This window comes from Microcaecilia unicolor, chromosome 2 (genome assembly GCF_901765095.1).
Source record: "Microcaecilia unicolor chromosome 2, aMicUni1.1, whole genome shotgun sequence".
Lineage (NCBI taxonomy): Eukaryota > Metazoa > Chordata > Amphibia > Gymnophiona > Siphonopidae > Microcaecilia > Microcaecilia unicolor.
Genome location: NC_044032.1, coordinates 476,859,642 through 476,872,868, shown reverse-complemented (window position 1 = coordinate 476,872,868; position 13,227 = coordinate 476,859,642). Strand labels below are relative to the sequence as shown.

The following is a 13,227-nucleotide window of genomic DNA, read 5'->3' as shown; positions in this document are numbered from 1 at the left end:
CGGCAGCGGGGGGGTCAAAGTTGTTGTTGTTGGTGGTGGCGGGGGGGGGGTGTCGGCAATGGCGGGGGGTGTTGGCAGGGGCGGGGGGTTGGCAGCGCCGGGGGGGGGCTAAAATGTGCCCCCTCACCTCGGGCTCTGGACCCCCCCTCCCGCCGAAGTCTGGCTACACCCCTGTTCCGAACAAGCGATTTAACTACTCAGCAGCTGTTTCTGGCCGGTTAAATCTCTTTGAATGTCAAACCATTTCAGTATAAATTTAGAAATTTTTCAAAGAGCATAGTTCTTAAAATCTCAATTCTGATTTGTACTTTCTTTCTAAAATGCCAGTCCATGTGTCCAGCGTGTATAAGGCTGGCAAATTTCACCAAAGTACTTTTATGTTTGATACTGTGCTGAACATATAAATGCATTTTAAAAATTACCCTTTTATAGCATATAATTGGTAATGTTTTGCTTAAGTGCTCTGTAAATACCCCCTAACTTACATAAAGGATGTGCAAGAGGGTATGCACCAGGGGTTCTCAACCCAGTCCTTGGGACACACCTAGCCAGTCAGGTTTTCAAGATATTACCCACAATGAATATGCATGAGATAAATTTACACACTATGGAGGCAGGGCCTGCAATTTTATCTCATGGCTAGGTGTGTCTCAAGGCAGGGGCATAGCCACGGGTGGGCCTGGACTGGCCCAGGCCCAGCCACTTTTGCTCCAGGCCCGCCCAGCCTCTTCTGCCCGCTCTCCCCGTCTATGTGGTCTGCTCACATTTACTGCCCTGAAGCGCCGTTCTCCCTCCAGCACCGGCGATTCCCATAGCCAGCCTTTTGCCAGCGCACATCGTTGGGGCCTCTTCTCAGGCACGTCCCGCCTACTCTGCAACTTCCTGCATCCCACCTTTGTGGAAAACAGGAAGTTGCAGAGTAGGCGGGACGTGCCTGAGAAGAGGCTCCGACGATGCGCGCTGGCAAAAGGCTGGCTATGGGAATTGCCAGTGATGGAGGGAGAATGGCGCTTCAGGTCAGTAAAATGACCAGAACTGACCATGTGCAGGGGGCTGTTGCGGGGGTGGGGTGGGGTGGAGAGGAAATGTGGCAGCGGCGGGTGGATGGAGAGGAAATACGGCGGCGGCGGGCGGATGGAAAGGAAATGTGGCGGCGGCGGGCAGGCGGTAGCGGGTGGAGAGGAAATGCGAGGCCTGTGCCCACCCAGTCCACCTCCAGGCCCATCTAAAAATTAAACTCTGGCTACGCTACTGTCTCAAGGACTCGGTTGAGAGTCCCTGGTGTACACTGGTAACTTAATAGAATAGTGTACGTTAGGCACATCCCTGCCGTATTTAGGTGCTGCATTTACACAGCCAGCTCTATGGCTGGGCACATTTATCTGCAATAACAGAACCTGGGTGCCTAGTCACTGTTATAGAACAGGCCAGTGGCGTAACTAGACCGGTTATTTTGGATGGACGCACAGTTATTTTGGGTGGGCCTTCGAAAAAACAAACAAACCTTTTCTCCTTCATCTCTCTCCCTCTCCTCCACCCCAGACCCAGTATTTGCCCCTGCCTACAATGCGGCAACCCCACTTCCACTGTGTACCTCCACATTCGTAGGCAGCAGCAATACACACCCGCTGGCAGCGCTGGTGTCTGCAGGTTTCCTTCTGCCGTGTCCTGCCGCAGGAAACAGGAAGTGATATCAGCAAGGGCGTGATGCGGCAAAGAGAAGCCTGCAGAGACCAGAGCTGCCAGTGGATGTGCATTGCTACTGCCGCTCGCAAACGTGGTGAGATAGGGAGGAAGGAAGGGAGTTGCCAGACTGTGGATGGATCCGGAGAAGGAAGAGAGGAAGTCAGGGGAGCCATGTGACCACCCCAGAAATGTGTTGGGGAACCAGACAGGGTGGGCCTGAGTTAAGAATTGGTAGGCCTGAGCTCACCAGGGCCCATCTGTAGCTACGCCACTGTAACAGGCTCCTATGTGCAGCCTTGGGGTGCCTAAATGGAGATGCCCAGTTATACAATTTCCCCCTTAGGGCTGGATTCTACTAAAGGTGCAATGAGATGCTTGCATTAAATTGTGCGTGTGGCCAACTTCCATGCACTCAATTTAGTATTGAGCCAATCATTAATTGGCAATAATTGGAATTTACATGCACTCTTTTTAGCTGTATTCTAAATAGAGATATGCATAAATTCCAACATATGTAGCTGAAAAGGGGGTGTGGCCATGGGAGGAGTGTGAGCATGTTGGGGACATTATAAGAAGTCAGGGGAACATGCCTACATTTAGGTGCAGGTATTTACACCAGATTTTCAGTTGCCTAAATGGCCGTGTCTAAATATAGGCAAATTCCTCAGTCCTATGCGCTATTCTATACACCGAGCCTCACTTTAGGCACATTATATAGAGAAGCTGTAGGTGCTTTAATCGGGTACATCTAGATTTTAGACGCCATTTACAGAATCTAGCCCTTACTGCTCAAAATACAGGCATTTAGGGCTTCTTTTACAAAGCTGCGCTAGTGATTCCCGCTCAGCTGAGAGGAAGCCCATAGGAATTGAATGGGCTTCCTCTTACTTGCCGTACCGAGAATCGGTAGCGCTAGGGTTACCATATGTCCGGATTTACCCGGACATGTCCTCTTTTTGAGGACATGTCCAGGCAACCGGGGGGGTTTTGCCAATCTGCCCGTTTGTCTAGATTTCTGGACAAACGGGCAGATTGCTAGCCTCCCCCTCCCCTTAGTTACTACTGCCCTGGTGGTCTAGTGACCGCTTCCGCCTTCGGGGCAGGAAAGAGCCTCCTCTTTCCTGCCCGGAGCGCTGCCCTGCATGCATCCTTCCTGTTGGTGATCTCGGCGCCGATTCAAAATGGCCGCCGAGAGTTGACGTGACCTTGCGAGACTTCAACTCTCGGCGGCCATTTTGAATCGGCGCCGAGATCACGAACAGGAAGGATGCATGCAGGGCAGCGCTCTGGGCAGGAAAGAGGGGGCTCTTTCCTGCCCCGAAGAGTTCACTAGACCACCAGGGCAATAGTAAGGTAAGGGGAGGGGGTGACAGGGAGGGGGAGTGACGGGGTGTGTGACAGGAGGGAGGGGAAAATGTGACAGGGGAGGAGCGAGGGCGTCACAGGGGGCGGGTGTGAAAGGGGGTGGGACATGTGTCCTCCTTTTGGGGGGACAAAATATGGTAACCCTAGGTAGCACAGCCTTGTAAAAGAGGCCCTTAGGCAGCAAAAACCTAAAGCAGTGGTACAGTATAGGAGGTGAAGTTCCGTGCTTGAAAGAAGAATGTGATTTTAAGGTAGCCAAACAGGTAAATAAAGTGACCTAAAAAGCCAGAAGGATGCTTGGGTGCCTATTGAGAAGAATAGCCAACAGGAAAGGGAAGTTGTTGGTGCGTCTGTATAAGTGTCTGGTGAGACCACTGTGTGCAGTTATGGAGACCACATCTTCAAAAGGATGTAAACCAGATGGAGTCAGTTCAGAGGACATTAGGAACAAACTCAAAGACCTAAATGTGTATATGGGAGGGAATCTGAAGGGGATAAAACGCAACTGTTGTTCTGTTGTCAATCTTTTCTTTAATAAACATACATACGTATAAAAAGATTTAAATGTGTATACTTTGGAAGAAAGGTGGGATAAGGGAGATATGATAGAGACATTTAAATTCCTCTAAGTTGTAGATGCATGGAGGTAGGCTTCTTTCAGTGGAACAAGGGGGAAGAATCAGAAGTAGTCTAAGGAAATATTCTTTACACTAAGGTGGTCAATGTGTGGAACAGCCTCCTGGTGAAGAAGGTGGAGACGAGGACAATATCTGAATATAAGAAAGCAATGGGACAAACATAGAGGATCTCTGAGGAAGAGGAAGGCAATTGGATAGGCTGTATGGTCTTTATCTGTCACAATTCCCTACGTCTCTATATGTTGTCTTGTATTTTATTTTGTTTTAAAAGCACCTTTGCTGGTATTGTTTCAGTTTCTATTTGAGTTAGCTCACAAAAGTCTCATATTAGTTTCATATTCTGAATGCTATATGCCACATATAGTTTCACCCACCCCATTTCCTGCTCAGTCCTTGCTCAATTAAATTTAGTATAATGTAAGAGATTTTGGGGATTCTTTATATTAATACTGATATTTCAGCAATAAATCTGAGAGAAATATAAGCTCACATACTAGCATTTATTCAGGGTAATAACTGTGCAGTATTTCTTATGCAGTCCATCAGACAGCTTGTATTTTGTTCCATTTGCCTTCAATTCTCTACAGTGCAGAAAGAGTTGACTCAATTTAAGGAGGATTAACTAAGCTTAGACTAACCTATCTCCATCTAAAGCAGCCAGATAATTTGCCTCCTCTTCCACAAAGGATTCTAAAATGTTAGAATAGATGGACTAAGGTATATTCTGGTAGATTAGGACTGGTGATGCTTCCAATACCCTTGCAAAATGCTCTCAGTGCACTAAAGCAAATGATATTCCACTTCAGGAAGCAGGGCCGCCGAGAGACTGGGCCGGGCCCGGGGCAAGGCCACCCCCGGGCCCTCCCCCAAGGACCGGGTTGTCGTCGTCGCCGCCCCCCTCCGTCCATCAACGGGCCGGGCCCCCTGAATTAAAATCATAGCGCCTCACCTCGACCTCGCTCCGTGTGAAAGAAGCACAGCAGCGGCAGTCTGCAGATCGCCTCCCTTGGGGTCTTCCCTCCCTGTGTCCCGCCCTGTGTCCCGGTGGTGGACAGAGGGGTGTGGGTGGAGGGGACTGCGGCGCTCCCCCCCTCAGCGGCCCTGTCAGGTAGCAGGTGAAAGCCTGGCTCTTCTCCCAAGCCTTTAATACATAGGGTGGCTGACTATACACTCGTTCTGCACCTGGACTAGCTCGATAGTAAATAAAGCTCAGATACACAGAAAAGTTTACAAATTACTTGTATCAACTGTCAGTAACAGCCAGGTTGTGAATAGATATAAAAAAAACATACTTTTAATTGTAAATATACAAATATCAGCAGTCTAAAAGATTTGAGAGTTAGAATGTATGGGCTCTAAATGAAGATATAGGCATGTAGATTATGAGCCCACTAGGGACAGGGACAAGATGTACCTGAATGTAACTTGCTTTGGGATAAGGCATGAGCTAAATTAATGCATAAATAAGTAAGAACAAAACAATCCCAGTGCTTATCTTACAATATGTATCTTCAATCTTTATTCAACATTAATCGGTCGGTTAATGTTGAATAAAGATTGAAGAAAGATATAAGATAAGCATTGGGATTGTTTTGTTCATACCGTATGGAAATCACCTTCACTAGTATACAAATTGTACTTAAATAAATAAATAAACACAACACCAATATGAATAGTCCAAAAATGTGTCTATTTTAAGCCTATTTTGTAAAGGCAGCAGAGATGCCTATGGTGGTAATTGTATAAATTGGCACCAAGATTCAGGCACCCCAATGGCATTTATTTATTTGTTGCTTTTGTATCCCACATTTTCCCACCCATTTGCAGGCTCAATGTGGCTTACATATTACTGTTAGCGGCGTTAGCCGATTCCGGTCTGAACAAACACATGGTATGAATGAATACAAAGTGATAATGTGGTGGAATGAGGTACAAGTAGTGTTCATTGCGGTCTTTGGTTACATTGTGTCGCAAGTGTCCAGGTTTTTTATGTTGGGTTGGTGGGGTATGCTCTTCTGAACAGTTCTGCCTTTAGTGCTTTCCGGAAGTTTAGATGGTCGAATGTAGTTTTTACTTCTTTTGGCAATGCATTCCATTATTTGTGCGCTTAAGTAGGAAAAGCTGGATGCATAGGTAGATTTGTACTTGAGTCCATTGCTGCGTGGGTAGTGGAGGTTTAGGTATGATCGTGTGGATTTTGTAGTGTTTCTGGTTGGCAGGTCGATGAGGTCTGTCATGTATCCCGGTGCTTCACCGTAAAGTATTTTATGAACGGTCATGCAGATTTTGAAAGTGATATGTTCTGTGATTGGTGGCCAATGCAATTTTTCTCGGAGTGGTTTGGCACCGTCAAAACGTGGTTTTCCAAATATTAGCCTGGCTGCTGTGTTTTGGGCGGTCTGAAGTTTCTTTATGATTTGGCATGTGCTTAGCGTAATTCTAGAATGGTATCTTGATGCCAAGATTTGGTTCTAAAATAGTAGCGTGAGTCAGCACTGGCACACCACCAACAGTTACACCAAGTCAATGGTAGTTGTAACTGATGGCGCCTAATTGTGCCCTGAAGTGTGCCAGGGGTGTAGCCAGATTCCGCGGGAAGAGGGTCCAGAACCCGAGGTGAGGGGGCACATTTTAGCTCCCCCACCATTGCCGACCCCCCGCTGCCGCTGCCGCCACCACCACCACCACCAACAACAACTTTGACCCCCCTGCCGCCGACCCTGCCGAGAGTCTCGATCCCCCTCCCGCCGCCAACCCTCCCCCGCCACCGCCGTCGCCTACCTTTGCTGGCGGGGGACCCCAACCCCTGCCAGCTGAGGTCCTCTTCTTCCGGCGCAAGGCTTCGTTCTGTTTCTGTGAGTCTGACGTCTACATGCAGGATGTCAGACTCAGAGAAACAGAACGAAGCCTTGCGCCGGAAGAAGAGGACCTCGGCTTGCGGGGGGCAAAGGTAGCAGAAGGCGGCGGCGGGGGAGAGTTGGCAGCAGGAGGGAGGGTCGAGAGGGTCGTTGGCAGGGGGTCCAGGGACAAATCTACGGGAGGCCAGGCCCCCGTGGCCCCACGTAGCTACGTCACTGAAGTGTGCATAACATAGAATATTATGTTAAGTGCATATCTCTAAGACATGCCCATGACTCATGTTTGTACCCCTTGCACTTACGAGCTAAGTGATTTTGGCACATGTTATAGAATAGCACCTAGCACTTACAGCAATTGCCAATTAGTGGTGCCAATCATGGGCATAAGTGCTATTATTCTATAACTTATGTGCACAATTGCCCCAGCATTCCATAAAAATCACAAAAAATTGTGTGCACAAATTTGGATCCATGCTCAATTTGCATGCACAATTTATTATTAATGTAATGGACCATCAAAGATTACAGCAATATAAAAGAAATATATAAAATCCCCCCCCCCAAAAAAAAAAACCCACCCCACACCCCTGAAACCTAGAAAGAGCAAAGACATTACTAGAATAGGCAAGCTTTGGTTCGAGATCTGGCCTCTTATGACTTCAAACCCCTATTCCTCTCTCCCAAAACCAGAAACCCCTCTCCTGTACCCCTCAACCCAATACTCACCTGCATAAGCTATGATGGCATCTATTTCCTATCCCTAAATGTATTCAAAACATGGCTGCTTGTGTGTGCAATTTAATTGAATAATGAACCAATTAGCATTGATAATTAAATGTTAACAATCAATTATTGGTGTTAATTGGAATTAATTAACATTTATCTGTGTATTCAAAAAGGAGGCACTGCCATGGGAGAGTTACGGGTGGATCGGGGGCATTCCCACAATTTATGCACGCTGTTATAGAATAAAGGGGATCTACATCTAATTTAGGGTTATTTCCATTTCAGGGGTGGAAAGGGACATTGAGATGGGAGGTGGGGGGGGGGGGGGGGGGGGGGAAGAGCAGCTGGAGCCACTACCCAGAAGGTAATCGGACACCGGTCAATATTCAGACTGGTGCCCGGTTACCTTTATCACTTAAAGTAAAGATGGCCCATTTCTGTCCTAACTTTATGCAGATTCCTAGCCGGTTAGAGGGCGGAATATTGCCACTAACAGGCTAGGTGACCGCTCCGCCCCAACTCCACCCTGGCCTGCCCCTAACCTCGCTGGATAAGGGTTAGCTATTAACCAGACAGTGCCACTGAGTATTACCTGTTTTGGCTGTTTTAATTGCTTTGCATATCGGGCCCCTCATAAAAGTTTTCCTGTTCACCCTTTCTGTCCAGATGTGAAGGAGAGATTTCTGAATGGATATGCAGTGGTCAGAGAGCCTGGAGGAGAGATCTGAAAGAGTTAAGCATACAATCCGGCTGCCCATGGAAGAAAACATTGTCATAGTATAGAGCACCCCACAAGAGTCCAGCAAGGAGACTTGAAGACTGGAAGAGAGTCTTCATGGACTCTGCTGAAAGGAGGTGAGGAGTGCTCTGAGCAATAAACATTAGATGCCTGGTATGAAGAGGGATATTTCCCTCCTACAAAAAGCCCAGGTTTCCCAGGACTTGGGAATTATTGAAGAGACTAGTAAACAAAGGCCCATTTCTGAGAGTAATGAAACGGGCGCTAGCAAGGGTTTCATGGCTGCATGGGTCGTCGCGGTTTTACCTGGTTCGTGGCGTGCACCGCTGTTGTTTCCGTTGTAGCTCTGTGTGGGTGGCGGTTTTTGTGCCCCGCCCTCGACGTCATCACGTTTTGACGCGAGGGCTGAGCAGAGCTACAGTGTGGAAATCCAGAGTTTGTGGCCTGAGTAGAACGTTGGAGGTGAGAATCGGCTCCGCCCTCAACGTCATAACGTTTGACGCGAGGGCGGGGCCCAGAGACTGTGATTTTCGAGGCTTCAGAGCTTCGAACATACAAACCTTGGCTTCAGTGATGTCAGTAGCCAATAGAACGTTGATGGTGAGTTTTATATATATAGATATTATAGATATTTGTACAAAGGGATCATAGACCAGGAGCCCAAGGTTGTCCACACATTAGGAGGAACCAAAGAAGTTTCTAATGAACTACTGAGGCAAAGGGGATCACAAACACAGATCTTGTTTTGCTCTAAGTTTGGAACTGAGAAATACTTGCAGTGCCAGAGAATACTACCTCATGTTAAGTTTAATCAGCAGATTGTTTGTATGCATTGGGCTTTAAAGGGAAATCCCTTCCTTCCTTTCAGTGAATCCTGCCTGACCCTATGAAGAGACTGAGTATAAGGCACCTGTGTTTCTGCAGTATACGTCTGGACCCCGAGTCCCCTTCAGGGATCAACCGACTGCAGAAAGCAACAGGGAAATTTCACAGTCAGCACACTCAGTTTCCTGCGGCATATGTTTCAAGATTAGGCTGCAAGAGGTCTCCAATCTTGAGGCAAAGCTTCCAGCATTCTATGGCAATTGTGTAGTGCATTTGCAGATATTTGGGTTATTTTACATTTTCAATGTTACTTATTTTGCATAATACAAATAAAGTAGTTTTATAACCTTATTTTGTGTCTGAGTAATTTATTTTGGGGATTTTATGGGTGGGGTATTGAGGTGGGAGAAGGAAGGATCAGAGATGGGAATGCAGGAAAAAGGAAGGGAATAGGGAGGACTGGGGAAAGGGGTGGGGGAGAAGAAGGGAAGATTGAGTGTGCACCTTTCTTGTGCTAATGTTCTTTCTGTCTTTGTGTATTCATTTTGCATGCACTAAATATGTCATATTTTATATAATCTGCCTTATTCCTTACCCTTGGAAAAGGTGGAATATCAAATAAATATAAGAAAAAGAGGGAAGGTTGAGGAGGCACAGACAGGAGGTGTGGGATGATGAGGAGGGAAGAAGAGGGGATGAACAGGACGAATGACTGGAATGGAACAAGACAGTGAGAAAGAAAAGGAGGCTTTGGGATCTTGGTGAACAGATCTAGAAAGAGGAACTGTCTTTCCCTTTTCTCTAGCTCTGCTCCCCTTATATTCCCTCTCCTAAACAGATTATTGATTTTAGTATAAATCTATCTGGTTGGAATATCTCTTTACTATATGATCCGCATTGAATCGCAAATTAAAAGTGAATAGAAATCGAAGATTGAATAGAACAGGGCCAGTGCTAGGGTTTCTGGTGCCATCCTGCAGCCTATTAATCGGCGCCCCCTACCCATCCAGGGGCAAGGTCACTATGGTTCTGCCCCTACAGTAGCCACACCCTACAGTAGCCACACCCCTTTTACCGGCCATGGTGCATATACACAGGCATCATTGAAAATATTACACCAGTATAGGAGAAGAAAAATAACCTGTTTTGTTTTCATTATAAATAATTTCTGTAAACTGTTACAGTTCCAGAATACCCAAAATGACACAAACCAAATTAGCATACAGACCAAGAATTAGGAGAACAGTCTTGCCAAACCTGAAACAATATGTTATTAAAATCTCAGAACCTAACAAACAGATCCCTATTCAGACACTTGACTTTGCAGGCACACATGCAGAACAGAGATAGCCCCTCTTCAAATTCTTCAAAAATTAACCTGAAATCCTAAGAAGTTAGACTCTGCATGAAGCACAATACCAGAAAAATAGAAACACATTGCTATACATTGCAAAATAAGACAGCAGATGTAAATTCTCAAATTGGACATATTCCAAACACTAAAGTGAAAATAAACTGATTTTTTTCTACCTTTGCTGTCTGTTGACTTTGTTTTTCTAATTATGTTGGTCCCAGTCTCTGATTCTGCTGCTCTCTATCTGTTCTCTTAACTCCATTTCCAGGGCTTCTTTTCCATTTATTTCTTTACTTTCCTCCTTTCTTCTTCATTTCTTGCCCTACATTCAGAGGTAAAAGCTGGGTCCTCTGCGGACTTGACGGGAGGAGGTATAGAGTGGATCCAGCTTTTGCCTATTTTCTCCATCCATGTTTAGTTTTTCTCCTCTTTCCATTTCCCTCATCTCCGTTCAGTATGCATCTCCTTCCTCCTTCTTCCATATTCTTCATCCATGTCCAGCATGTCTCCTCTCTCTCCTCCCCTCCAACCATGTTCATCTCACTTCCTCTCTCTTCCCTCCCCTCCATCCATGTCCAGCATTTCTCCTCTCTCCCGTCCCCTCCCCTCCATCCATGTCCAGCATTTCTCCTCTCTCCCGTCCCCTCCCCTCCATCCATGTGCATCTCCTTCCTCTGTCTTCCCTCCCCTCCATCCATGTCCAGCATTCTCCCCTCTCCCCTCCCCTCCATCCATGTGCATCTCCTTCCTCTGTCTTCCCTCCCCTCCATCCATGTCCAGCATTTCTGCTCTCTCCCTTCCCCTCTATCCATGTGCATCGCCTTCCTCTGTCTTTCCTTCCCTCCATCCCTGTCCAACATTTCTCCTCTCTTCCCTGCCCTCCACTCCATCCATGACCAGCATTTCTCCTCTCTACCCTCCCCTCCATCCATGTGCATCTCATTCCTGTCTTCCCTCTCCTCTATCCATGTCCAGCATTTCTCCTGCCCTCCCCTCCATCCATCCATGTTCAACAACTCTCCTCTCCCCTGCCCTCCCTTCCATCCATCCATGTCCAGCAACTCTCCTCTCTTCTCTGCCTTCTCCTCCATCCTCCCCTGCCCTCCCCTCCATGTCCAGTGATTCCTCCTCTCTCCCCTCCCATCCATGTCCATCAATTTCTCCTCTCTCCCCTCCCCTCCCCTCCTATCCATGTCCAGCGATTTCTCCTCTGCCCTCTCCTCCCATCCATGTCCAGTGACTCGCCCCAGCCCCCACCTGCCCTCTTTTCAGCTCCGGAGTTCCAGTTCCAACCACAGCCCTCACCTGCCCGCCCTCTTCTCCCACAACAGCCCTTTTTTGCTTCCTGCCGCCCTGCATTTAAAACTTCTATTTTGCCTCAAGTTGCAGTGGTGGCGGCAGTGAAAGCAGCAAGCTCGCCTTCAGTTTTCCCTTCCCTTTCAGTCTCCCGCCCTCCTCTGATGTAATTTCCTGTTTCCGCGAGGGCAGGGCACTGAGAGGCAAGGGAAGGCTGGAGGCAAGCTTGCTGCTTTCACTGCCGCCACTGCGACTTGAGGTAAAATAGAAGCTTTAAATGCAGGGTGGCAGGAAGCAAAAAAGGGCTGTTGTGGGAGAAGAGAGCGGGCAGGTGAGAACTGAGAGTGTGAGCCTCCCGGCGGTGGTAAGCATGGCTTGTGATGCCCTCCAGAGGTCGGCGCCCCCCTGCTATGCTTACCGTGCTTACCGGGTTGCGCCGGCCCTGGAATAGAATAGAATAAACTGTGCTCTTATGTCCTTTCCCCCTTCCCACTCATAATCCTAAAGGGATAGGAAAATACCTACTGTACCTGAATATAACTCGCCTTGAGCCAAAAAGGCAAGAGCTAAATCCAAATCCAGATCTTTCTCTCCTGTCCTCTCTGCAGCCCAAATAGAAGGTATAACTGAATGGATAAATTATCTGTTTTAAACAGTGGTTCTTAACCCACTCCTTGTGACATATCCAGTCAGTTTAATTTTCAGAATATTCAGAATGGAGTGCCACAAGGATCTGTACAGGGCCTGCTGCTTTTCAACATATTTATAAATGATCTGGAAATGGGAACAATGAGTGAGGTGATCAGATTTGTAGATGACACCAAATTATTCAAAGCCGTTAAATTGCATTGCTCCTGCCTGGTTAAACCCCGCTGAGCTGCCTGAGAATTATTGCAAACTATGTTGTCCAGAGGTGAGGTTCCTGAGGAAGGAGAAACATCTGAAATGGAGCTCTGTAGAGCCCATGCTGTGGGGACATTTAATCTCTGCTGAATTTTGTACTTCCTTATGTCAGGAAACAGAAGAAATTTGTCTGCTTCTCTTTTACTTTCACATAGTTTATTTGGTTGGCTGCAGGGCCGTGCCTAGGGTCTCTGGTGCCCCCCTGCAGACTATCGGTTGCCCCCCCCCCCCCGTCCAGCAGAGCAGGAACATAAGGGAGCAGGCAAGTAAGCCGGACCTCAGGAAAAAATAGCACTGTATGTATCCCTCATTGATAAGTCTCTGACTCTAAAGTTTAGCAATTTCATTAAAGCAAAATGTATTTTCACATATCACATTCTATCCAAGGAGAATGTTTTATATATGTCACCCGTCTGTGGTAAAACTTCACACAGTATCAAAATACCTCTAATATGTAGTCGTGCCAGCCGAGGAAACTAACTGTGCTCAGCTCACAAGAGACAGAGTGAACATAAAATAAAACTTCATCCTTAAAAGATAATATCGGATGAATGCATGAAGGTGAATATGAATTCCTGTGAATGGAATCAATTTGATTTACAATAAATCCAGATACTACTCCCTCATATACATAACAAAAAATTATTTAAGTGAAATGGAATTATTTGACTGTACTGGTAAAGAGAAAGAAATACTCTATTGCATTCTAATCTCCTTTGCACCAAAGGATATAATTCAGATTAAACATTTATCTCTGATCAACTATCTCAGATCAAATATTTATTTCAGATCAAATATTAAGGTTTCCTTGCTTACAGTCACTTAAATCTACCTAGC

General features: G+C 46.7%; 1 long non-coding RNA gene across 1 annotated transcript; it reads left to right on the top strand.

Moving 5' to 3' along the window:
• The first annotated feature begins 7,942 nt into the window (after nucleotides 1–7,942).
• Nucleotides 7,943–9,187, top strand: LOC115462577. Its single transcript, XR_003940892.1, has 2 exons — nucleotides 7,943–8,128; nucleotides 8,881–9,187. It is a non-coding gene; the product is annotated as an uncharacterized LOC115462577 (long non-coding RNA).
• The last annotated feature ends 4,040 nt before the right edge of the window (nucleotides 9,188–13,227 follow it).